This window comes from Physeter macrocephalus, chromosome 11 (genome assembly GCF_002837175.3).
Source record: "Physeter macrocephalus isolate SW-GA chromosome 11, ASM283717v5, whole genome shotgun sequence".
NCBI lineage: Eukaryota > Metazoa > Chordata > Mammalia > Artiodactyla > Physeteridae > Physeter > Physeter macrocephalus.
The window spans coordinates 132,291,012-132,307,733 of NC_041224.1; the positions used below are offsets into that span (position 1 = coordinate 132,291,012).

The 16,722-nt window shown below is 45.9% G+C and overlaps 2 pseudogenes; both read left to right on the plus strand.

The window, feature by feature from the left end:
- The first annotated feature begins 4,590 nt into the window (after positions 1 to 4,590).
- Positions 4,591 to 6,306, plus strand: LOC112063471 (40S ribosomal protein S15a-like; annotated as a pseudogene).
- A 6,851-nt stretch (positions 6,307 to 13,157) lies between these two features.
- Positions 13,158 to 14,873, plus strand: LOC112063472 (40S ribosomal protein S15a-like; annotated as a pseudogene).
- Positions 14,874 to 16,722: the final 1,849 nt, after the last annotated feature.

Genomic DNA, 16,722 nt, shown 5'->3' on the forward strand with positions numbered 1-16,722 from the left:
TTTTTTAACATCTTTATTGGGGTATAACTGTTTTACAATAGTGTGTTGGTTTCTCCTTTACAACAAAGTGAATCAGTTATACATATACATATGTTCCCATATCTCTTCCCTCTTGCGTCTCCCTCCCTCCCACCCTCCCTATCCCACCCCTCTCATGGTCACAAAGCACAGAGGTGATTCTGAGTGCCCAGGGATTCAGGTAGAGGGTGGGTGGGTCCACCCCAAGAAGAGTGTGGTTCATGGGAGGAATCCAAGCTCCTCATTCACTTCACCTGGCCCTTCCAGCATCCCCAGCCTTCTTAAGTGAGGTCGTAGCCACCTCCTTGCCTCACGCACCCCCTTCTCCACACACCCTGCTCTCCAAGTTACTTCTCATCTTTGACCTTTGTTATATCTTGCCTGTTTCTAGAAATGTCCTCTCTGAATGACTCCTCTTTTCAATGAGTTAATGAAACGGAGTTCCCCTAAAACTGAGTTCCCCTGCCAAGTTTATGATTAACCTCTCTATCCAAAACTTTATTCCCTTTCTTGTTCCGCCCCTGTTCCCCTCAGGATTAAGGAGTATCAAAGAAAAGGGGGCATTGAAACCGAGCAGGATCCTGCGGGGCCCTCCCAGATACGAAAGCCCCTCCGTGTTCCCCACTTCTTGTTTACAGAAAAAGACTTCATAATCTCCTAGGCTTTCCCGGCATTCCAAAGAGCAGACATAAGCAGTTACTAATTAGGGAATTAAGAGAATGCAGAAACAAAGGAAAGCAGTCAAGCAAGAAAAGCAATGATACTTTAAACAATAGTTCAGCGATAAAACAGAGTCCTAGCTCCTCTTCAAGGGATATACATAATAGTCTGACTCATATCTTTGAGTTGTTCTACAGAAACTAAGACCCCCCCCACCCCCGACCCAGGTGGAGGATGGTGTCTGCATGTTGACCACGAGCTTGTAGACCCCAGACTGGTTGGAAACTGAAGGTTGATGATTGAGATTTCCAAAACACCGCCCCGTTGCCTCCCCACCAACCAATCAGAAGAAAGTCATGCACCCTGCAACCCTTCCCGCAGATGTTGCCTTTAAAAACACTTCCCTGAAAGCCACTGTGAGCTCTGGTCTTTTGAGCATGAGCTGCATGTTCTCTTTGCTTGGCACCTGCAGTAAATGCTGTACTTTGACCACAATCCAGGGTCAGTAAATTGGCTTTGCTCTGCGGCAGGCGAGCAGACCCAAGGTCAGTTCGGTAACGGTAACTCTTACCTTTGTAACTTTCCTACTCAAGGCTTCAGCACCACCTGGGAGCTGGTAAGAAGAGCAGAATTGCAGGCTCCACCCCAGCCCCACTGGATCAGACCCCAGGTGATTCCTATGCACTTCAGAGAAGAAGCACAACTCTATATAACTTGGCTCAAGAAGCACATCTTCCAGGAAGCCTTCCTAGATTGACACACTCCCATCAAGCACTCCTGCAAACTAACACTGGGCATGACTACCATGTACTTGTAACAGTTCACAAGTTAGGACTCCCACAGTCCAGTGGCAGAGAGCTGTCATATTTAAAGTGTTGCCCAAAGAGGAATTTCAATCCCCAAGTATCCCCAAAGTCAGGGGAACACCCCTGTCTTGGTACCTCTCTCCCCTTTCTTCTCTGCTGGTGGTGGTCCCAAAATGCCCAGGTCCCCTGCCTCACCCGGCCTCTTGGGTGATGCACTTCTGCTTTTCTCCTGAGAACCTGGCCATGTGGCATGGTCTCCTCTCCCCTCAGAGAGTGGGGCAGGTAAAAGGAGTGAAAGAGGCAGTGCCCAGCTCTCTTGGTGGGTTCAGAGCCCCAGGCTGCAGCAGAAATGCTTCTCTATTTATCTTCCCACCCCTCCTCCATCTTTGAACAGAGAGTGTCCTGTTCATTGCCGAACACCTGATGTGTTCTTCACAGAACATGGGAAGAGAGATGGCCTGGGAGCCAGAGGTCTGTTCTCACAGGTGGCTCTGCCACTGACTGGTATGTCAACTTGGGCAGCCCCTGTACCTCTCTGAACCTCTACTTCTTGGTCTGTAAAAGATGAATAATACTTGCCTGGTCTACCTCACTCTGTTAGGGGAAACACTGACTGAAACCGCCCATCCTGGCCAGGCACCGCAGTAACCATTTGCATGAGTTATTATGTGACAGGAGGTCCTGGTAAGAACACAGAACTAACAAGCCACCACCAACGGGAAGAATTCGGGAAAGGTCAAAAGGGGAGAGGAAATGCCAGTCCATATGTCCTACCAACCTCCCAGAATCCTCATTGCAGGAATCTGTCTTGGCTGAGTGATACGTGTGCCCGCGTACCGCAAAAAAAAAAAAACAAAAAAAAACGATATTTTAAATTCCGTATCTTTGCATATAAGCCAGCCCTTCATCATAGGCTCTACTCCCCATTTAGGCTCGTTTCCAGTCCCTGTCCCACACCTGCTCTTTGCTCCAGCCCTATCTGATCATTCACTGTTCCCTGATCATATCCTAGTTCGTGATCTGGTGCCTGGCACGTGCTTTCTTCTTCCTAGAACGCATCTTCTGCCCCACCTCTATTCATCATCTGCCTAACGTCTATTCCACCTTCAAAATCTAACAGATGTCACCTCTTCCAATAAGACTTCCCTAAAAACGCAGGTTTAGATTTCTGTGCCCTCAACACAAGGCACCATGGATAGCCACCTCCTTGTCTATCTCTTCCAACTGAGTGTGGGTCCTGAAGGACAGGAACCTAGCACAGTGCTCCCTAAGTGAAGGGAGTGAGAAATTTAGGAGAGCTGACACTATCCTATTTGGCATGATTTGCCCTTGGAGTCAGAAAATGTGCATTTCAAGGTCAAATCACAGCAGAATGGTAGATGTGATAGATCCTTTTTACTGAGTTCCTCCTTCTCTCAGACCAATTCTGGGAGGTTAGACTCACCACTTGAAAGAGGGGAGGACTTACGTTCCTCTGTGCTCAAGATTCTCGGGGAAGAGTCTGCTCTCCGTACACACAATGTATCAACATCACTGTTGGTAATAGTATTGATGTCTGGCAAAATTAGTACTCAGATTGCCTTTCCCCTGGGAAAGTCTGAAAAGCCTACTGCTGCCAACGCGAAGTTCATTGTGATGTTTAATGGTAAATACACTACAGTGGCTGACTTCCAAATCTATACCCAGACCTGGTCCTTGCACTGAGCTTCAGACTCTGAAATCCGAGTGCCCGATGGACTTCTCTTCCTGGATGGCCCCCAAACTTGGCAGGTCTAAAATGAAACTCATCACCTCTCTTACTCCTGGATACCCAAGACTGGGAATCTAGCAGTAACTCTCGGATGAGTCACCGATGAATATCTGCGTTCATCCTCTTCTTCCTTCTGATCGCCAGCATCCTGGGTCCAAGGCCTCAGTTTCTCTGGCCTGTACAACCACCAGCCTTCACCAGCCTCCCTGCTCCGGGCCCCTCCTCCTCTGGTTTTCAGGGGATCCACCTGAAATGCAAATTCGATCTTGTCCCTCCCCCATCTGAAACCCTTTAATTGCCCAACATCGGTTAGCAAACTTTAGTTTGCATCTGAATCATTTTGAGAGCTTCTTTAAAATGCAGATTTGAGCCCCTAACCAGACCCGAAGAAACCAGGATCTGCTGTGTGAAGCCAAAGGATGAACATTCAGAAGAAAGTCATGCACCCTGCAACCCTTCCCGCAGATGTTGCCTTTAAAAACACTTCCCTGAAAGCCACTGTGAGCTCTGGTCTTTTGAGCATGAGCTGCATGTTCTCTTTGCTTGGCACCTGCAGTAAATGCTGTACTTTGACCACAATCCAGGGTCAGTAAATTGGCTTTGCTCTGCGGCAGGCGAGCAGACCCAAGGTCAGTTCGGTAACGGTAACTCTTACCTTTGTAACTTTCCTACTCAAGGCTTCAGCACCACCTGGGAGCTGGTAAGAAGAGCAGAATTGCAGGCTCCACCCCAGCCCCACTGGATCAGACCCCAGGTGATTCCTATGCACTTCAGAGAAGAAGCACAACTCTATATAACTTGGCTCAAGAAGCACATCTTCCAGGAAGCCTTCCTAGATTGACACACTCCCATCAAGCACTCCTGCAAACTAACACTGGGCATGACTACCATGTACTTGTAACAGTTCACAAGTTAGGACTCCCACAGTCCAGTGGCAGAGAGCTGTCATATTTAAAGTGTTGCCCAAAGAGGAATTTCAATCCCCAAGTATCCCCAAAGTCAGGGGAACACCCCTGTCTTGGTACCTCTCTCCCCTTTCTTCTCTGCTGGTGGTGGTCCCAAAATGCCCAGGTCCCCTGCCTCACCCGGCCTCTTGGGTGATGCACTTCTGCTTTTCTCCTGAGAACCTGGCCATGTGGCATGGTCTCCTCTCCCCTCAGAGAGTGGGGCAGGTAAAAGGAGTGAAAGAGGCAGTGCCCAGCTCTCTTGGTGGGTTCAGAGCCCCAGGCTGCAGCAGAAATGCTTCTCTATTTATCTTCCCACCCCTCCTCCATCTTTGAACAGAGAGTGTCCTGTTCATTGCCGAACACCTGATGTGTTCTTCACAGAACATGGGAAGAGAGATGGCCTGGGAGCCAGAGGTCTGTTCTCACAGGTGGCTCTGCCACTGACTGGTATGTCAACTTGGGCAGCCCCTGTACCTCTCTGAACCTCTACTTCTTGGTCTGTAAAAGATGAATAATACTTGCCTGGTCTACCTCACTCTGTTAGGGGAAACACTGACTGAAACCGCCCATCCTGGCCAGGCACCGCAGTAACCATTTGCATGAGTTATTATGTGACAGGAGGTCCTGGTAAGAACACAGAACTAACAAGCCACCACCAACGGGAAGAATTCGGGAAAGGTCAAAAGGGGAGAGGAAATGCCAGTCCATATGTCCTACCAACCTCCCAGAATCCTCATTGCAGGAATCTGTCTTGGCTGAGTGATACGTGTGCCACCAGGAAGGACCCTGAGTCAGAATGATTGGCCAGAGACAACCCAGACACTAACCCCATCACCATAAAACTGCAAGCCATGTGGCAGAGCAGTCTTCCTGGGCTCCCTTACCCTCCTGCTCTACTCCCAGGCACCCCTTCCCAATAAAGTCTCTTGCTTTGTCAGCACGTGTGTCTCCTCAGACAATTCATTTCTGAGTGTTAGACAAGAGCCCACTCTCGGGCTCTGGAAGGGGTCCCCCTTCCTGCAACACCTCCTTCCATGAGGTGTTTCTACTGAGCCATGACTGTGTCTGTGTGTGCACGCACACGCGCGCGCGTGCACACACACTCACACTCACACACTGTCACTCCCTCTCCCTGCTGTTCATCGGCCCAAACCCAACAGAGCAAAGCCCCAGTCTTTCCATCATCCTTCCATGCCACCATAATGGTGCCCATGAATGTCCAGGCCGATACTCTCAAGAGCATCAACAATGCCAAAAAGAAAGGCAAAACCAGGTTCTTTTAAGGTCATGCTCCACAGTCATGGCCTGGTTTCTAACTGTGATGATGAAGCATGGTTACACTGGCAATTTTGAAATTGTTGTTGGTCACAGAGCTGGGAACATTTTTATGAACCTCACGGGCACATTAAACAAGTGTGGGTGGAGCCCCAGATCTGATGTGCAACTCAAAGATTGAGAACAATGGCAGTGAAACCAAGCAAGACCCTGTGGGGCCCTTCTGGATACAAAAGCCTTTGTGTCTCCCATTTCTTGTTTGTAGGAAAAGGCTTCTGCCTCCTATACCTTCCCTGGGTTCCAAGGGGCAGATTCAAACAGTCGCTAATCAGGGAAGGGAGAGAATGCGGAAGCAAAGAGCAGTCAAAAAACAATAGTGCAGTAAAATAGAGTTCTAGTTCCTCCTCAAGGAATGTACACAACAACATATGTATGACATTTTCTGCAGGAACTAAGGCTCCCACCCAAGAGGAGGATGGTAACTTCAGGCTAAGCACAAGATTCCTGGAGCACCGCCCTGTTACCTCACCACAAACCAGTCAGAGGATGGTCACATACCCTGCAGCCCTCACCTCAAATTTTACCTATAAAAACATCTCCCTGAAAACCATCAGGGAGTTCAGCATTTTTAAGCACGAGCCACCTGTTCTCCTTGCTTGGCCCTGCAATAAACCTTTCTCTGCTCCAAACTCCAATTGTTTGGCCTCACTATGCATCAGGCACATGAATGTCCATTTGGTAACAGCAGGACCATCTGTCCCTATCCCTTTGGTTTCACTGTAGTGATGACCTCAGTTGGCATCATGGATGAAAACACACAGGAGGGAAAATCCTGGGATTCTTCTTCTAGGGATGTAACACTTACATACAAATAAAATGTCCCAATGGACACGAGAGATGGAGAGAGAGAGAGAGAGAGAGAGAGAGAGAGGGAGAGAGAGAGAGAGAGAGAGAGACCTAAGGTTCCATTTGGAACAATTTGGGTTATACAGTTTGTATTATTACCAAGCTTGGATCTTTTACCAGTTCTCTTTGAGCAGTTAGATATCCCCTTGTCAGTGAAGGTGACAGTGATTGGCAAAAGTGAAGCACCAGGCAAGCTTTTCTCAGGGAAATGCCCCATGAGATTGTTATGTCTACCATATTCTGGAATGGGCGTTTGGGATGAGCTCTTCCAGTACATGAACTACTACTAATGACTGCAGTCAGTTTATCAAGGGTGCTCAAACTAGGTGACATGTAGACAAATACAAATAATTTCATGTTTTGCTGCACATTTGTGGCGAAAAGCAGGCTCAGGATAAGTTCAGCTTTGGATGGATTGGAAATATAACATCAACATACAAGTTCCCAGTGTTGACTTCCCATGTATCAGATGAGTGGTTGAGCTAGAAATTCTTTAAAACCCTACCCTGCCCCCAGATTCTAGGATTCTGATTCACTGCATCCTCTTCACCCAAATTAGCACATCTTTGCAAATAGAAGGGTTAGGGGCAGACGTAGTCTAGTGAGTGTGAGTTTCAACTGAGAATGAGGAAGGCATTTGTATTGCCTTAGTGGAATATGAATGGGATCTTTGAAGTAGGCAGACTCAATCTCATAAGGTTATTGTGGTCATCAAATAAGATATGATATGCAGAAACTGAGGCTGAGAGAGAGTATATGACTTCCTTTGATAACTAGCTGGAGCAGAACTCAAATCCAAGCGGCTTGCTGGAGCCAAGGCAGAATCCATCCTAACTAGTTTAAATAGAAAAGCAATTTATTTAGTTAAGACTGTTAGGTAACTCACAGGCATGGAGACTACACAGAAGGGGAAAAAGTCTCAATTAAACCCCTGACTGCCCCAGTGGACTCCCCACTGCTGTAACTGCCAGGCACATTCCTAGCAACCAGTTTGGCCCATGGGCCCCTCCTTGACCCTCCTCCTCTGATGTCCCTGGAAGCTGTTCTCCTTTATTATACCAGAAGGAATTCCTCTCAGTGCTGGTTCTTTGTACCCCTAGCTTCCAATTCAAGTGTTGTGTGGATGCATCTGATTGGCAAAGCCTAACAGCAAGAGAACAGACTGAGAAAGTGAATTTCCAGTGTCTACCTTCCAGTGGAGAGGTGCTGACTCAAAAGGTGGGAAATTCTTTAAACAGAGAGAGAAACTTCAAAGTGTGCTGGAATCCCCAAAATAATAACAGATGGCTCCCAAATACAGTGCTTCACATCCGTGAAGCTGACAAATTACAAATACTTTCATGTTACTTTCATTTAATCCTTTGGAAAGGAGTAATACTGAGAAAGAATGACAGTAGTCCCCATTTTCCTAAAAGGAGAAACCATTTTGGGGGTGTGGAAACTCTACAAAGGTTAAGGACTAGACATAAATTCCTCTAGTTAATGAGGGCAGAGCCAGTGCGTAAACTGAGCCCTCTGGGTCGATGGTCCTTTATTTATTGTCATTGGTCTTCTACTTACTTAGGATGGTATTTGCTATTGATCATTTACAAAAAGCAGAAGAATTTAGAAGTAAAACAAAAATTCACCTGAAATCTCACCACCCAGAGATAACACATATTTTTATCATAAAAATTGGGATCAAATGATATGTAGGGTTCCGTTTCTTACTCTTCCTCTTTAACATTATATCAGGGACCTTTCTCCACATCATTAAAAGTCTTCCAAAACATAATTTAAATGACTATATAATTTCATTGTACATACCAAACATAATTTACTTAACTATATCTTAGTTGTCAGACACATCACTGAAGTTTTGCTATTATAAATAACACTGATAAATGTCATTTTTACATAAATCTTATAAGTAAATATAAATATATAAAAATAGATTTATAGATAGATTATTATAGGTTATAGATATTTGTAATATCTAAATATATGGAACTTCAGCAATACTGGGTCAGCTGGATTTTCGTTCTTGGTAGATGACTTTCTTTTGTTTGTTTTTGTTTATTTTTGCTTGAGTATTTTTTTCAGATTTTTTTTTTTCTTTACCTGGGTAACTCCCAATGTTTGCCAAGATTTATCTAGACATGGACTCCTCTTCATTATTACAGGGCAGTGGTTAGAAGCCTTGGCTCTAGAACCAGACCAAGTGGCACTGAGTCCCTGATTTGCAGTATGCTTATGCGACCTTAGGCAGGATAGCAACCTCTCTGTGAGTCAGCTGCCTTATCTATAAAGTAGAGACCATAATTTTTTATAGTTGTGGGTTAATTAAATTAATATGAATAAAGTCTTTAGACAAATGGTCAAGAAATCTTTATTATTACCAAATTATCCATTATTTTCTATTATGCGAATCCATTCTTCTCTCATCTCTGAAATTTTTCCTCTACCCCTAATCATTTCTTACTGTAACGTGTATGCTCCAATTGCTCTAGCTTGCTACTCTAGAATTCCTCTAATTCTCAGGTATATCTCTTTGTTCTTTCTTTCTTCTGCCTACTTACCCCCTTCTTTTCATCTCTTGATCTTTTTATATTTTTCTCCTGTGTCCTCAGAAAGCATTTCCAAGTGTGTCCTCCACGTTACTGATTCAATATTCTGTACTGACAAGCCTGATTTTACTACCTTCCATGTGGATTTTGATGATCTTATTACAATTTTACAGTCTCCTGGCAGTTCCTAATTATATTATCCAACTTCTTTTTTATCTTGGCTCACTCTCTTTACACTGTACCCTGTTTTCTTCTCAGCTTATTCTCCTAATAACTTTCTTCTCCTGTTTCATTTTGATCATATCTTGTAGTATGATAGTAGTAGTAGCCCACTAACAATGTCACATGATATTTTAAAATTTTCTTCTGAGTTCTGTACAGATCATTTTTCGAAGTCTGTTCTTCTAAAACTTCAGAATGATTTTTTTTCTCTCCATTGTTTTCCAGTATGTTTTCATAAGATCCTTGGGTGTGTTTTGGGTCCTTTTTATTCATCTTCAAACAAAGAGAGATCTTTTGGAACTTGGCATTTGTCCATAGACTGATTCTCTGGATCTCCGTTGACCCTATCATCATCCCCTTGGGTATGCATCAAATTCTTTTCTAAATTCTTCTGGTGGTTGTTTCTAATTTGCAGTTCAGTCCCCAGTGTCAAATAGCTGTGTATCTAGTGTGGCTCTGTTGTATGGGACAATGATTTCCCCTACATACACTATCTGGTTCTTTGATATTCTGAACTAATATGGTATTTGGAAAACCAAAATTCCTAGCATGCAGTTTTCCTATGTTTTTCCTCTCTTTATAGGAACCATATTCCAGGATGCAATGTAAAAAAAAAGTCCCAACCACTCCTTTCTAGCCAATTATTTTATAGAAGTTGTTTCCAAATGGATACAGAAAAGTGGGAGCAAAGAAGACCTTCAGGAGTTGTAGCCATGCATTCAAAGCTGACCAGTTTTCCATTTGGTAGAGACTCCAGGTCTTTGAACCAGGTAACGGGCAGTGGTAGAAGGATAGTTTTTTCTGCCATCATTCTGTACTTGAAAAGGCTATTTTAAGAGGTAAAATACAGATATAGTTCTTCCTGATTGAGTTTCCTAAGCCAGCTCAATTGCTCTTAGGTATAGTGGAAAGTCATCCTAGATTCCAGCCATGGGCTTCCTTTTAGTATTAGTCTTCAATGTGGCTAGTTTTCATCTTTTCCTTTCTTCTTAGGTACCAAAGTGGGAGGTCAGGATAAGTTGCATCAGGGACTGCTGGCTATGCCCTTTTTATAAGTGAAAGTTTCACCTGTTTATCTTTAAAATGTTTAATGTAAATACTTTTTCTAAATGACAACTCACCTTGATATAGCAGTCTCCTTTAGCTCTTAGTTTTACCTCTTTGCTACCACATGACCACATTTTGCTATATCTCCTATTTATCTCTATACGTGTGCCATCTTCTTCCCACCAAGCAGTGAACTTCTTGAGGGCAGCAACCTTGCCTGAGTCATCAGTATATATCCGTTGCCCTGCCTTGCAGAGAGTAGTGCTCTGGAAATCTCTGTGTGAGCAATGACAAGGGAGCACAGGGAGACTCTTCATGGGTGCACTTATGACAACAGAAGAAAAGTTTGGGCATCAGCTCCCCCTAGGGCCGTACTAAATGGGTGTAAAAGCAATTTGAGCTAACACAATTGCAAAAATATGTACTATGCTCCTACTACATGAAAGGTATTTGGGATTCCAAGATGACTAAGCCTCGTCTGCTGCTTTCTCCAGTATGGATAGAAAACAGCCCGTGCATGAGTAGCTCTAATAGAGGGCAAACCATAGTCATGCTTTATTAGTGATTCAAATCAAGCATGGAACTCCAATGAACTAGATTATTTCCACTTGTTCACCCAACAAATTTATTGAAGAACAACTCAAGGCAAGGTAATAAGCATGAAACATTCTCCTAATTCTGAGTAGCAGACTCTGTGAGAAGGAGCCAAAAGACTATATTTGATTTGCCTGAATAATGGAGAGGAGCACCCATATTCCCTTGTAGTTACCCATTGTTGGGAAACCTTTGCCCTGGATCCTCAACTCATAATTAGGCAAACAACTATAGCTCCAGAATCAGGTGTTGGCCTAAACATATCTATTGTGTATGATGTTCTCTTCTTGCTTCCCACTGGGTTAAGAAAATGCCTTTTCTTTTTTTAGCAACAGTGCTGTTCATTACAAGAGAAACTAAGGTGCCACTCAGGGTATCTATATGTGCTACTGGAAATAGCCTGTGCTTTCTTAAGCAGTTCTTTTTTTTTTTTTTTTTTTTTAACATCTTTATTGGGGTATAACTGTTTTACAATAGTGTGTTGGTTTCTCCTTTACAACAAAGTGAATCAGTTATACATATACATATGTTCCCATATCTCTTCCCTCTTGCGTCTCCCTCCCTCCCACCCTCCCTATCCCACCCCTCTCATGGTCACAAAGCACAGAGGTGATTCTGAGTGCCCAGGGATTCAGGTAGAGGGTGGGTGGGTCCACCCCAAGAAGAGTGTGGTTCATGGGAGGAATCCAAGCTCCTCATTCACTTCACCTGGCCCTTCCAGCATCCCCAGCCTTCTTAAGTGAGGTCGTAGCCACCTCCTTGCCTCACGCACCCCCTTCTCCACACACCCTGCTCTCCAAGTTACTTCTCATCTTTGACCTTTGTTATATCTTGCCTGTTTCTAGAAATGTCCTCTCTGAATGACTCCTCTTTTCAATGAGTTAATGAAACGGAGTTCCCCTAAAACTGAGTTCCCCTGCCAAGTTTATGATTAACCTCTCTATCCAAAACTTTATTCCCTTTCTTGTTCCTCCCCTGTTCCCCTCAGGATTAAGGAGTATCAAAGAAAAGGGGGCATTGAAACCGAGCAGGATCCTGCGGGGCCCTCCCAGATACGAAAGCCCCTCCGTGTTCCCCACTTCTTGTTTACAGAAAAAGACTTCATAATCTCCTAGGCTTTCCCGGCATTCCAAAGAGCAGACATAAGCAGTTACTAATTAGGGAATTAAGAGAATGCAGAAACAAAGGAAAGCAGTCAAGCAAGAAAAGCAATGATACTTTAAACAATAGTTCAGCGATAAAACAGAGTCCTAGCTCCTCTTCAAGGGATATACATAATAGTCTGACTCATATCTTTGAGTTGTTCTACAGAAACTAAGACCCCCCCCACCCCCGACCCAGGTGGAGGATGGTGTCTGCATGTTGACCACGAGCTTGTAGACCCCAGACTGGTTGGAAACTGAAGGTTGATGATTGAGATTTCCAAAACACCGCCCCGTTGCCTCCCCACCAACCAATCAGAAGAAAGTCATGCACCCTGCAACCCTTCCCGCAGATGTTGCCTTTAAAAACACTTCCCTGAAAGCCACTGTGAGCTCTGGTCTTTTGAGCATGAGCTGCATGTTCTCTTTGCTTGGCACCTGCAGTAAATGCTGTACTTTGACCACAATCCAGGGTCAGTAAATTGGCTTTGCTCTGCGGCAGGCGAGCAGACCCAAGGTCAGTTCGGTAACGGTAACTCTTACCTTTGTAACTTTCCTACTCAAGGCTTCAGCACCACCTGGGAGCTGGTAAGAAGAGCAGAATTGCAGGCTCCACCCCAGCCCCACTGGATCAGACCCCAGGTGATTCCTATGCACTTCAGAGAAGAAGCACAACTCTATATAACTTGGCTCAAGAAGCACATCTTCCAGGAAGCCTTCCTAGATTGACACACTCCCATCAAGCACTCCTGCAAACTAACACTGGGCATGACTACCATGTACTTGTAACAGTTCACAAGTTAGGACTCCCACAGTCCAGTGGCAGAGAGCTGTCATATTTAAAGTGTTGCCCAAAGAGGAATTTCAATCCCCAAGTATCCCCAAAGTCAGGGGAACACCCCTGTCTTGGTACCTCTCTCCCCTTTCTTCTCTGCTGGTGGTGGTCCCAAAATGCCCAGGTCCCCTGCCTCACCCGGCCTCTTGGGTGATGCACTTCTGCTTTTCTCCTGAGAACCTGGCCATGTGGCATGGTCTCCTCTCCCCTCAGAGAGTGGGGCAGGTAAAAGGAGTGAAAGAGGCAGTGCCCAGCTCTCTTGGTGGGTTCAGAGCCCCAGGCTGCAGCAGAAATGCTTCTCTATTTATCTTCCCACCCCTCCTCCATCTTTGAACAGAGAGTGTCCTGTTCATTGCCGAACACCTGATGTGTTCTTCACAGAACATGGGAAGAGAGATGGCCTGGGAGCCAGAGGTCTGTTCTCACAGGTGGCTCTGCCACTGACTGGTATGTCAACTTGGGCAGCCCCTGTACCTCTCTGAACCTCTACTTCTTGGTCTGTAAAAGATGAATAATACTTGCCTGGTCTACCTCACTCTGTTAGGGGAAACACTGACTGAAACCGCCCATCCTGGCCAGGCACCGCAGTAACCATTTGCATGAGTTATTATGTGACAGGAGGTCCTGGTAAGAACACAGAACTAACAAGCCACCACCAACGGGAAGAATTCGGGAAAGGTCAAAAGGGGAGAGGAAATGCCAGTCCATATGTCCTACCAACCTCCCAGAATCCTCATTGCAGGAATCTGTCTTGGCTGAGTGATACGTGTGCCACCAGGAAGGACCCTGAGTCAGAATGATTGGCCAGAGACAACCCAGACACTAACCCCATCACCATAAAACTGCAAGCCATGTGGCAGAGCAGTCTTCCTGGGCTCCCTTACCCTCCTGCTCTACTCCCAGGCACCCCTTCCCAATAAAGTCTCTTGCTTTGTCAGCACGTGTGTCTCCTCAGACAATTCATTTCTGAGTGTTAGACAAGAGCCCACTCTCGGGCTCTGGAAGGGGTCCCCCTTCCTGCAACACCTCCTTCCATGAGGTGTTTCTACTGAGCCATGACTGTGTCTGTGTGTGCACGCACACGCGCGCGCGTGCACACACACTCACACTCACACACTGTCACTCCCTCTCCCTGCTGTTCATCGGCCCAAACCCAACAGAGCAAAGCCCCAGTCTTTCCATCATCCTTCCATGCCACCATAATGGTGCCCATGAATGTCCAGGCCGATACTCTCAAGAGCATCAACAATGCCAAAAAGAAAGGCAAAACCAGGTTCTTTTAAGGTCATGCTCCACAGTCATGGCCTGGTTTCTAACTGTGATGATGAAGCATGGTTACACTGGCAATTTTGAAATTGTTGTTGGTCACAGAGCTGGGAACATTTTTATGAACCTCACGGGCACATTAAACAAGTGTGGGTGGAGCCCCAGATCTGATGTGCAACTCAAAGATTGAGAACAATGGCAGTGAAACCAAGCAAGACCCTGTGGGGCCCTTCTGGATACAAAAGCCTTTGTGTCTCCCATTTCTTGTTTGTAGGAAAAGGCTTCTGCCTCCTATACCTTCCCTGGGTTCCAAGGGGCAGATTCAAACAGTCGCTAATCAGGGAAGGGAGAGAATGCGGAAGCAAAGAGCAGTCAAAAAACAATAGTGCAGTAAAATAGAGTTCTAGTTCCTCCTCAAGGAATGTACACAACAACATATGTATGACATTTTCTGCAGGAACTAAGGCTCCCACCCAAGAGGAGGATGGTAACTTCAGGCTAAGCACAAGATTCCTGGAGCACCGCCCTGTTACCTCACCACAAACCAGTCAGAGGATGGTCACATACCCTGCAGCCCTCACCTCAAATTTTACCTATAAAAACATCTCCCTGAAAACCATCAGGGAGTTCAGCATTTTTAAGCACGAGCCACCTGTTCTCCTTGCTTGGCCCTGCAATAAACCTTTCTCTGCTCCAAACTCCAATTGTTTGGCCTCACTATGCATCAGGCACATGAATGTCCATTTGGTAACAGCAGGACCATCTGTCCCTATCCCTTTGGTTTCACTGTAGTGATGACCTCAGTTGGCATCATGGATGAAAACACACAGGAGGGAAAATCCTGGGATTCTTCTTCTAGGGATGTAACACTTACATACAAATAAAATGTCCCAATGGACACGAGAGATGGAGAGAGAGAGAGAGAGAGAGAGAGAGAGAGAGAGAGAGAGAGCGAGCGAGCGAGCAAAGCCCGGGTCAGCTGTCTGCCAGCTACCGCTCTGAGTCTCAGCCAGAGCCCTGGACAAGGGAGAACTCAATCCCTTGGCATCCACATGAATGTCTAGGCTGGAGATTGTCCTTCTGGGGCAGGTAGGGCCACCAGTACACGTGGAAGTTCTCACTGAGGAGGCTCCCGCAGCCATTAGCATGCACAGAGGGACACTGCCTTCAGGGAGCATTGCCCAGCAGAACCCAGGCTTGCTCTAGCAGAAGAGTGAGGGGCTCTGGCCCCAGAGCTAGAGTGCTCACCTGGGACATCTATGGTACCTGTTTTATCTTTTGCCTGCTGAGTGTAGGGCTAGAGGGTGCTATAAGCTGGTAGGGGGCCAGAAAACACAGGTTTTACTTTTGGAATGGTTAGTACTCTTAGGCAGAAATGAGATTTGAAACTGGACTACTCCTCTCCTCCTCCCCTGCCCCATTTTATTAACAACAACGTTTGTGACATACCTACTATGTGCCTGGCAGAGTATTAGGCACTTGAGTTAGGTAGTCTTCTCACGGAGTTGAAACTGAGGCACAGGACCTCATGTGATTGTCAGAACCTAGAGCAGAACCGAAGCCTTTGACCCCCAACCCCACGTCCCTCACCCTGGTGTACTTTCCCACAGCATTCTCAGTAAGCACCAGTCAGAGGGACCATCTGTAGTCAAAGGAATTTGAAAATGTCTGCGTGTTGTGTCCCCATTGGTTTCAGGATGCTGTGAGCTGAAAAACACAGAACACCCAAGGCCTGAACAAGGAAGAAACAAACCCAAAGAGTCAAAGCAACAGCTTAATCTCACACCAGGGATAGAGATCAGCATCTCTGGATGGTCTTGGCTTTCTCCTCATGACCCCAATACGACTGCAGCAGCTCTAAGCTCACCTCTTCCTGTGATAATGCCCAAAGACTGGAACAGGCAAGTACTGTCTTGTGTTCTGTTTTGAGAGCAAGGAACACCTTCCTGGAAGTCCCCAAGCCTTACCACCTGTGGTCAGAGCTGCATCACATGCTCATGTTTAATAAAGGAAACACCATCCAGGGGAATGGCTCAGCCCAACCAGCATTCCTCCCTGGGACTGGGCGGGGAAGTATATTGAGTAGGAAATCAACAGGTTCTTTCAAACCCTTCTTGGAGAGCCAAATTGCACATGCGTATATTTAAGGCTCTTAAGTATATTTCTTTCTTATATTAAGAAATAGAATATAAAAACCCACTTTAGTTCTTTGAACCCAATGCTTCCCAAACTTATTTTTCCTGGGAGTTCTTATTCACTTCCTGCAGGCATGCTGAGAAAAGCTGAATCTCACCTTGCTGTTTATTCTCAGTTAAAGGACTGTCCTGAGCTCTCTGAGCACAGCCTTGGACCCAGACAGCGCTCCATGCAAATGCTGGGGGACAACAAGAACCGCTCAGTAATTTGAAGGAGAGAGTTTCCTTTGGCCCAATTAACAGGAAATAAAGGCAGGCGTTTGCTGTTTTTGGCAGGCTCCTTTTCTTTTTGGCCATTCCAAATTAATAGGTTTAAGGCATTACTTATTTTTTTTGTGTGTGCGGTACGCGGGCCTCTCACTGTTGTGGCCTCTCCCGTTGCGGAGCACAGGCTCCGGGCGCGCAGGCTCAGCGGCCATGGCTCACGGGCCCAGCCGCTCCGCGGCATGTGGGATCTTCCCGGACTGGGGCACGAACCCGTGTCCCCTGCATCGGCAGGCGGACTCTCAACCA